The sequence below is a fragment of the Passer montanus genome, unplaced genomic scaffold, assembly GCF_014805655.1.
Source record: "Passer montanus isolate IOZ18808 unplaced genomic scaffold, ASM1480565v1 scaffold112, whole genome shotgun sequence".
In the NCBI taxonomy this organism is placed as follows: Eukaryota; Metazoa; Chordata; class Aves; order Passeriformes; family Passeridae; genus Passer; species Passer montanus.
The window spans coordinates 593,634-601,820 of record NW_024357836.1 but is presented as its reverse complement, the minus strand read 5'-3'; the positions used below and the strand labels follow the sequence as shown (position 1 = coordinate 601,820).

General features: G+C 53.1%; 1 protein-coding gene across 14 annotated transcripts in view; it reads left to right on the top strand.

The window, feature by feature from the left end:
• Positions 1–18: 18 nt before the first annotated feature.
• The window catches only part of PTPRS (protein tyrosine phosphatase receptor type S), a 126,112-nt gene continuing 117,943 nt past the window's right edge, over positions 19–8,187 (top strand). For 13 of the 14 annotated variants that reach the window (XM_039733478.1, XM_039733448.1, XM_039733438.1 and 10 more), the window contains exon 1: positions 19–149. The gene's annotated coding sequence lies outside the window, so the exon portion shown is untranslated. The remainder of the gene's footprint in view (positions 150–8,187) is intronic. The other variant, XM_039733400.1, reaches the window with a different exon arrangement.

The following is an 8,187-nucleotide window of genomic DNA, read 5'->3' as shown; positions in this document are numbered from 1 at the left end:
GGTCCCGCCCAGCCCGGCCGGGCCGCCGCGGGTCGGGGGTCCCTCCCTCGGTCCCTCCGCCCTGGGGTCCCCGCGCCGCCCTCGCCGCGGAGCCGCCGCACCCCGCCAGCGCCGGGACGAGCCGGAGACGGTCGGTTTGGTTTGAAAATGTAATTATCGAACGCGTTGTTTCAACGAGGGGAAGATGTTTGCCTCGAAGCGCGCACGCCCGGAGAGGGGCGGGGGTCTCGGGGGGCCGGAGGGGCCCCGGGGCCGGGCGAGGGGCGACGGGACCGGGGGGGCGAGGGGCAGCGGGGATGGCAGGGGGGGATGGCAGCGGGGATGGCAGCGGGGATGGCAAGGATGGCAGCAGGGATAGCAGCGGAGGTGGCAGGGGGGCTGCGGGGCGGCGCTGGGGAGGGAATTCCGCTCCCTTCTCCTCTCCCCCTCCCTTGGCTCTGCCCACCCCTCTCCCATTTCCTCTCCCCCTTTCCCCCAGCCAAGGGCTCGCTGGGGCGTTCTGCTGCGGAACAAGAAAATGTGCGAGCCGCGTCCCGCACGCCCCTGTGCTGGGGCGCCGTGCGAAGCAGCAGCCCTGCAGCTCGCCCTCTTGCCCAAATCACCCCCCTTACTACATTTCCTTTCCTTGCTGGAAATGCCTTTTATTTTTAATGAGCTGGAGGCAGCCCGGGGCCGCAGCAGTGCGCGATGCTCTCGGGCAGGACACGGGCTGCAGCCTTTGAGTAACGGGCAGAGTTTATTCACTGTAAACATTGCACAACTCCTCTGCTCCCGTTCCCAGGATTAAATACAACTCATTTTCTCGGCTTTACATGGCTTGTTTGCTAGTGCTATTAGGCTACTGCTCAAGCTCAAGATGCAGATTTGTCTAAAATGTGTAATTTTAGAAACGTAATAGACAGGGGGAAAAAAACTCCATTTAGCTGCAGGAACTGTGTAGCTGGAGCTTTCATGAAAAATAACCACATCTTATCCCTTTATTATTCTTTTCTCGCTTTGGCAAAAGCAAAGAACTTTTCTGTTGCAGGTAGCTCAGGTAACTTTTATGTCAAGGCTCTGACTTCAATTCGCAGCAGTTGGTCTGGCTGGAGGCAGTTATAGCAACAGTTGAAATTAAATTTAAATTTATATTGTTCGTTGTTGGAGGACTCTCCTGCAGCTAAGGAAAGAAGTGTAAAGATTAAGCTGATCATTGCTATATATGAAAAGTAGTTTCTAACATTAACATTATGGTTCTTCTCCAAAAAAAAAAGCAAAAAAAAAAAAAAGAGAGAGAGAATTCTCTAGCCTGCACAGCTCTGTCTTTCTATAGCTGCATCTTGTTATCCTTTAATTTCCCTTTTCCTGAAAACGTCACTTAGCGGAGGAAAAATCACAAATTCAAGCGCGCTGGGATTGCCACACATGGTACAGGGGAACATCTGCTGGAAAGAGACTCTGAGAATAACAAACCACCTGCACGGAGACGCTCCTCTGCTGCGGAGCCAGCCCAGTGCGTGTGCTGCTGTGGGGCCCAGCCTGCCAGCCCTGCCATTTTCAGGGCTAACCCTGCTGCTCGGGGTTTACTCAGGGTTTTTGGAAGGAGTGAAAAATGTGCATGTGAGTGGCTCAGGCTGTTTCAGCAGCCTCTGAGTGAGCTGTGTTCAGGGGGTGGGTGCCTTCCAGAGCCCCTCGCTGCGCTGGCTGGGGCTGGGGGTGCTGGGGCTGGGCTGGAGGAGGGGGCTTCACTCCCCTTGGCTGCCTGAGAGCATCCCCAGCACCTTCCTTCACCCTCATGTTCAAAAGCAGCCGTGGAGAGGGGCAGGAAGGATCCTTATCCTTTATCTCCACGGGAGAGGGACAGCATCTCCCGGGGGATTCTCCCAAATCCTCCTGCCAAGTCCCAGCGGAGCCCCAGTGCCGGGGCTCCTGCTCTGCTCTCCTGCTGCTCTCAGCCTCCTCCTGCAGCCCCAGCAGGGATTTATCAAAGGCACTGAAACCAGAGAAGGCCCAGTTATACTTTTGACTTGGAAGAGAAGTGCGTCGTGTTTTTTTGGGAGGTGGAGGTTCCAAAATAAACCGGCTCAAGGTTCAGTGTGCAGAGAGAGAGAGTGAATTTAGCATTAAGTACTAAATTCCTGCAAAGGTGACAGTTGCAGCAGATACATGAGGAAATCCCTCATTACCCTGAAGAGCTGGAAAAGCAGGATATGGTGTTTTATTATGTTTCTTAACCTTGATCACAGCAAGTTTCAAACACCTTCTTTACCCTGGCTGTTGAGTGCCCTGTGGGTACAGATTCTTGTAAGGCAAAGCTATTTCACTAGATTTAATCTCTAAGGAGCGTGCCAGAAAAACAGCCTTTGGGGGAATGGCAATCTGCTGGCTTCCCTGTCTGCAGAATGGGAATAGCAACACGCAGCTCCTTGCTGGGAAGAGCTTTGGAGTCCACCGGGGAAAAGAGCTGGAGTGCCATGGCTGAATTATTTAGGGGGGGGAGAGGAGAGGAGAGGAGAGGAGAGGAGAGGAGAGGCTCGCCCAGCTCCCGCGGCGCTGCCAGGAATAGATCCAGGAGCTCTGGTTCCTGCTCCTGCTCCCTGTCTGCGGCGTGTGGGCACAGGCCAAGAGCAGCAGCAGCTCGGTGTCACCCGGCTACGTGCAGAGGAGGAGGTGGAGGTTGCACAACCCCGTCCTTGGTGCTTTTCTGGGGGCTGCCCTGCCGTGCCAGGTGTAGGAGCGACAATCTGTCTGACACCGCTCAGCCAGGAGCTGGAGTGGAGCCACTGATCCTCGTTTCCTGCTGGCTCCTGTGCAGCCCTCGTGTAGTAACAGCTTGGTGGAGGCTGCTCACCTGGGCTGAAGTGTAAGGGCTCACCTGGGATAAGAGGCACTGCATCCCATTGCCGCTGCCCCCCAGCCATCCTCTGCCCTCTGCCAGAGGAGGGTTTGAACCCTGGGTGTGTTTGGTTTCTGTGCAAGGCTTTGCTGCAGAGTTTGCAGCGCATCTCATGGCACCAGGGAAGTGCAGTCTTGTTACATTTGAATTTATTTCGTGCTGTGTTTGCGGGTGCGAGGGATGAACGGGTGGGATTGGGGACATGGAAGGTGTGAGACACCGGGTTTGCTCAGATGCTGACGGTGGGAAAACATCTGTTGGAAGCTCTCTTTGAAGGAGTAGCTGCCCTTCCAGAACTCTTTGTAGGGGTAATGACTGTTGTGGTAGGTGAAACTTCCTGAATCAGGAGGCACCTGGGAGCTGTGAACGTGCGCAGGCTGAGGCAGGGATGGAGATCTGAGCTCTGTGAAACTCTCTGCAAGAACCCTACAAGACCTTGGTTTTTCTTGTCAGTCTTACGCCACTTCTGAACTGACTCCTGCCTTAATTTTGCATGATCTCGTGTGCCCTTGGGTGAGTTTGGATTCTTAAAGGAGCTGTTCTGCCCTTCCTTGCTATTTTCAGGTAACTTTTCATGGGGTGGTAAGGGTGTGTTTCCATTCTCTCGTTAGCACTTAGTAAGTGCGCTGCAAAAATTCTCTATTAAATCTGTGCGGAGGTAGATTTTATTTGTATGATGAAGCCACAGAGTGCTCAGTTGCAGCACTAGCTCCCAAATCACAGGATGACTTACCTGCTAATTTTGACTAGCTATCTATTCCTGAGCAGGCAGGAAAGCAGCGCTGCAGCCGAGGGAATTGAGGCAAGGCCCCTGGTTATGGTAATCCTTAAGTAGTTCATTTGGGTGTAATGCCTTTTTTTACAGTTGCTTCCCTATTACAAACAGATTTTCTGATAATGGCACCTGTGCCATTCAGATGGGATCATTATTATAATAGCAGCAAGTATTGTTAGGGAATCGGGATGTGGAATTTATGTAGGATCGTTACAACGGCAGAAGCAATACCGTAAATAAAACGATGCTGTAGCAGCAGCACTAAACCTGGGTGTAAGAGGGAAAATGACAGTTCAAATTTCCCCCGGATTTGTGGCATAGGAGGAGGAGGAGGAGGAGGGAGCGTGGGTGGCAGGGGCTGTCCCTGCGCCCGGCCGGGGATGCGTGGCAAGGAGGAGGGATGGAGGAGGGATGCTCACCCTGTGAGAAACCATCAGCTGGAGCCGTTTCAGAAGCCAGCCAGAAGATTGTTGCAATTAATTAGCTGTAGAAACGGGGCGTTGTTCCTCTCCTGGGTGGCGTTCCCGGCTCGGCTGCTTGAACACAGATTTTTGGGGATGGGTTTCAGGCGAGGCTGTTGCGTGCCCAGCCGGTGCCTCCTGCGTGGCTGGGACAGGCTGTGCCTGCCCACGCTCTCTCTTCTCCTCTGGGGGAAATGTGGGAAAGCTTGAAATGGCATTTGTGAAACCATGATGGGGGCTGAGAGAGTGAACAGCCAGCAGGACTTGACAGAGGAGGCTGATGTAGTGACTGGAAGCCATAGTACCAAAGTGAAGGAAAAAGGGAGAAAAGGTAAAAAATTTGTGCGTTTGAGAGGTTATTGAGGGTGTGGAGTGGAAATTACCCTGCCCTCCACCTTTCTGTGAGCAGATCCCTGGATGATGGGGGTGCTGTCTCAAAGGCCGGGCTGGCAGTCAGGTTTAGCAGAACCAGATAATCCAGATGGCTAATCTGGAGCCTGGTTTGGCCACAAAGCCCTTCTGGCAGGGCGCAGAGGGTGCCGGGAGCAGCACAGTGCTCTTTAAACAAAGTCCTTGCTAATGCAGCTTCAGCCTCGTGTGGACAGAACACAGATGTCTTGCTCAGGGTTTGATTATTTTTTTTTTTTTAATAAAATCCCTTTTGTTTTCTACCAGTGACCCCTGGTTTAAATCCCTGGTGCCAGAGGGGAGCTGTAACCCTTCGGTGGGCTCAGAGGTGGTTTGGGTTTTGTCACCGTGTCCCCAGTGGTCCCTCCTGTGCCCGGGTGTGAGTGGCAGAAGGATGCTGGGATGCTGCTCTGCTTCTGGGGCTTTGAGTTCGCTTTTTTCTGCCCGGGCCTGTCGGGACAGGGGTGATGGGCAATTGCTTTTTGATGCTTGGCGCTGCCTTTGTCAGTGGACATCTGGTGCCAGGATTGCTGCTGTCGGGCTGGGGGTGGGCTGCAGGGCCAGGGAATTTGATGGATTAGTGTGGTCCGAGGGCTGGGGGAGGGGACGGGTAGGGTTTCAGCTCTCCCTGCAGGTAGAGAGAGAATTTGGGGATTAGGGGCACTTTGCTGCAAGCTGCAAAAGGGGAGGATTGAGAGAGGGGGAAGGGTTGGGAAGAAAATAGTCTTTCCAATTTTCCTGAAGGGATGACATTTGTTTGCTCCGTGAGGCAGCACAAGGGAAATGTGTGTGTGTGTGTGTGTCCAGAGCAGGGGATGAAAAAAATCCACAGCAAATCTGGTGCTGGCCTGTCCCCCCAGCTTTGTCACCCCTGGGAATCCTGGTTGCTCGTGCCTGGCTTCGGGGTCACTCGGTTCATCCCCTGCTGCTTCCTATGGATTCAATAACCTTCTTCTCTCCCCAGAGATCGGCTTAAATTAAAACTTTATCCTTTACTTAAGGAAGCAAGCAGCAGGCTCTCCTCCTGCTCTGTTACAGGATCTGGGTACTTTGCATGGCCCTGTCCATCTCTTTCCCTGAGGTCACCAAATGGGCTGCCCTGGCCATGTGGGGCATCTTTGCTGCTGATCTCCTTCAGTGAAGGGGTAGGAAAGAAAAACTTGATTTTTAAAAGCTGCCCTGAGGGCGAATGATTTGATATGCCCTGGCCTGGGGAGGGGAAGCTGGCTGGTTTTCCTGGTGCAGGAGCAGTGTCCTGGCGGTGTCTCTAGGATGCATCACAAGATCCTTTCCCGGGGTCACCGTGCCAGCTCTGTCCATGGAAATGTCACCTGGCTGCCTGCAGGAGCAGCAGGGTTTCCACAGCCATGAAGGCCACCAGGACCTGGCCAAAATTGGGACCTCGAGGAACAGCCACAGTGAAATCCAATCTTGGGCAGGCGCTGTGTTCCAGGATCAAATCCAGGTGTAAAATCTGCCCAGAAGGTTCAGTGCCTGCTGGCTTTGCCTCCTGGAAATGCTGTAGGAGGGAGGTCACCCCTCAGGGGGAACAGCCTTTAATTTGTGTCTTGGGGCTGGTTTTTTTGGGGGGACTGGGTTTTTTTGGGGGGCTAGGTTTTTTTGGGGCTAGGTTTTTTGGAGGCTGTGTTTTTTGGGGGCTGGCTTTTTTGGGGGTTGGGTTTGTTCAGGGCTGGGCTTTTTTGGGATTGGGTTTGTTCAGAGCTGGGTTGTTCCACGTGGGAAGGACATTGGAACCCCCAGGACGTGCCCTCCACACAGCTCCTTCTCACCTGCCTGATGTGGGCCCTGTGCTGCCCAGGCACAGCCCCAGCCAGGCAGGGAATTCCCTGCCTGTGCTGTGAAATAACCCTTGTGGGTGATTTTCTTTACTCCTTTTCCATCAGAAACTGAGAAAACAGGAGCAAGGAGGAGCAGGAAATTCATGTGTGATGAAGGGATGGGATGAGATGAGGGTGGTATTGCAGAACATGAAATGAGGAGTGTTGGGACTGGGGGATCTTTGGTCCTTCCTTGTGTTTGCACAATGCCAAGGTGCTGAACTGCCTTGTGAATTTTAGTTTCTTCTCTGTGTTGATCAAAGTGGTGGCCAAGGGTCGTGGCAGTGCAGCAGACCTTGCGTCTGCAAGGTTTCTGAGGGCACCAAATCTTTAAATATTGGTCTGAAGAAGACAGGGGAATGAAAAATAAGGGATAAAGTTACAACTCCCATCCTGGAAATGTGTTTATTTAACATTAGCAGCATAAGGCAGAAAAATTTGGGGGAGGGGGGGAAGGAGGGAAGAAGTGACTATAAAAATGCGTGCAGGGAAGTGAACAGCTGTGTCCTGTGAAATGGGAGCTGCTGGGATTCAGAGGATTATGTCACTAACCAAGACCTGGTGTTTGCTCTGGAGCTGAAGGCTGGAGCCCCAAGCATGCAGGCAGGAGGGAAAATCAGAGTCACGCGAAGGCTGAGGCTGGGAAGGACCTGCAGGGCTCCAGGCTGCTCCAGGCTGCCCAGGTGGGTTCTGTCCTGCTGGAGAAGGGCTCCAGCAGCCAGGAGGGCTCTGCTTATGCAGTGTGTGTGGGTCCTGCTCTGGGAGTGCTCCTGTGCCATCCATGCCTTGTTCCTGGAGCGTGTGCGGAGGAGAGAAAACGTGGTTATTTATAGAATCTAGAAATTCTCCAGCATTTCTAGATTTGGTGTTTGAGTGCCACAGCAAGCTCCTCTGTGCCCCCTGCCCAGCTGTGCCCTCTGTGCCAAGGGGCTTGGAGCTGGGAGAAGCTTCACCCAGACAGGTAATTGCTCTGAAGCTCTGCTTTTGGGTGCTGCTGGGCCAGATGAATCACCAGTGCCTGCAGCCTGAGTGGTTGATGGTGGCAGGGCTGTGCCTGCAGGGAAGGAATTGCAGTCCATTACCAGGAGTCCATTTCTCCTGCCGAGGGTGGAGTGCCTGGATCCCACTCCTGGGCCATGAAACACTGCTGACAGCAGCTCCAGAGCAATATCCCCCGTGAGTGATGGCCCCACGCCTGCTTTATGCACTCCCTGAGAGGTGGGGATGTGTAAATCCCAGTGATTTAGCCCCAGGTACAGTTGTGATTCACAATGAATTTCTGTCCCCGCTGCAGTAACAACTCCTTGTAAACCACGAGGAAATTGCAGCAGCCCCTGTGCCAGGAGGGAAATGCTGTCCCCTTTGTGTCCCCTTTGTGTCCCCTGTGCCAGCACAGGTGGGTTTGGTGTCAGTCCCAGTCTGTCTCTGGGACAGAGAGATCCAAATCCACCCTTCCCTGAGCAGGGAGCCGTGGCACACTTTCCCTTGGGCTCAAGAGGGAAGATGAGTGACATCTTAAAAGTGGTTTTAGGTTTTATGCAAAGCCAGTGATGCTTAAGACAGGTGGGGGATTTTAGGGTTTTCAGCAAGTTTTGTTGGGCAAAAAATTCCTTTGGAAAGCGTCTCTGGTCCAGTGTGAAATTTCAGTGGATTCAAGGTGATGGGAGTGGGGGACTTGTGCTTCACACCTCGCTGCCACTCTGGGGAGCTGATTTTCTTCCCTCCTGCTTTGGGGAAGAAAATGTCAAAGCCAGGAGAAAGACACATTTTCTTTGTGGCAAGGAATAACCATTAATATTGAAACTTCTGGGGATTTTTTTTGTTATTTAA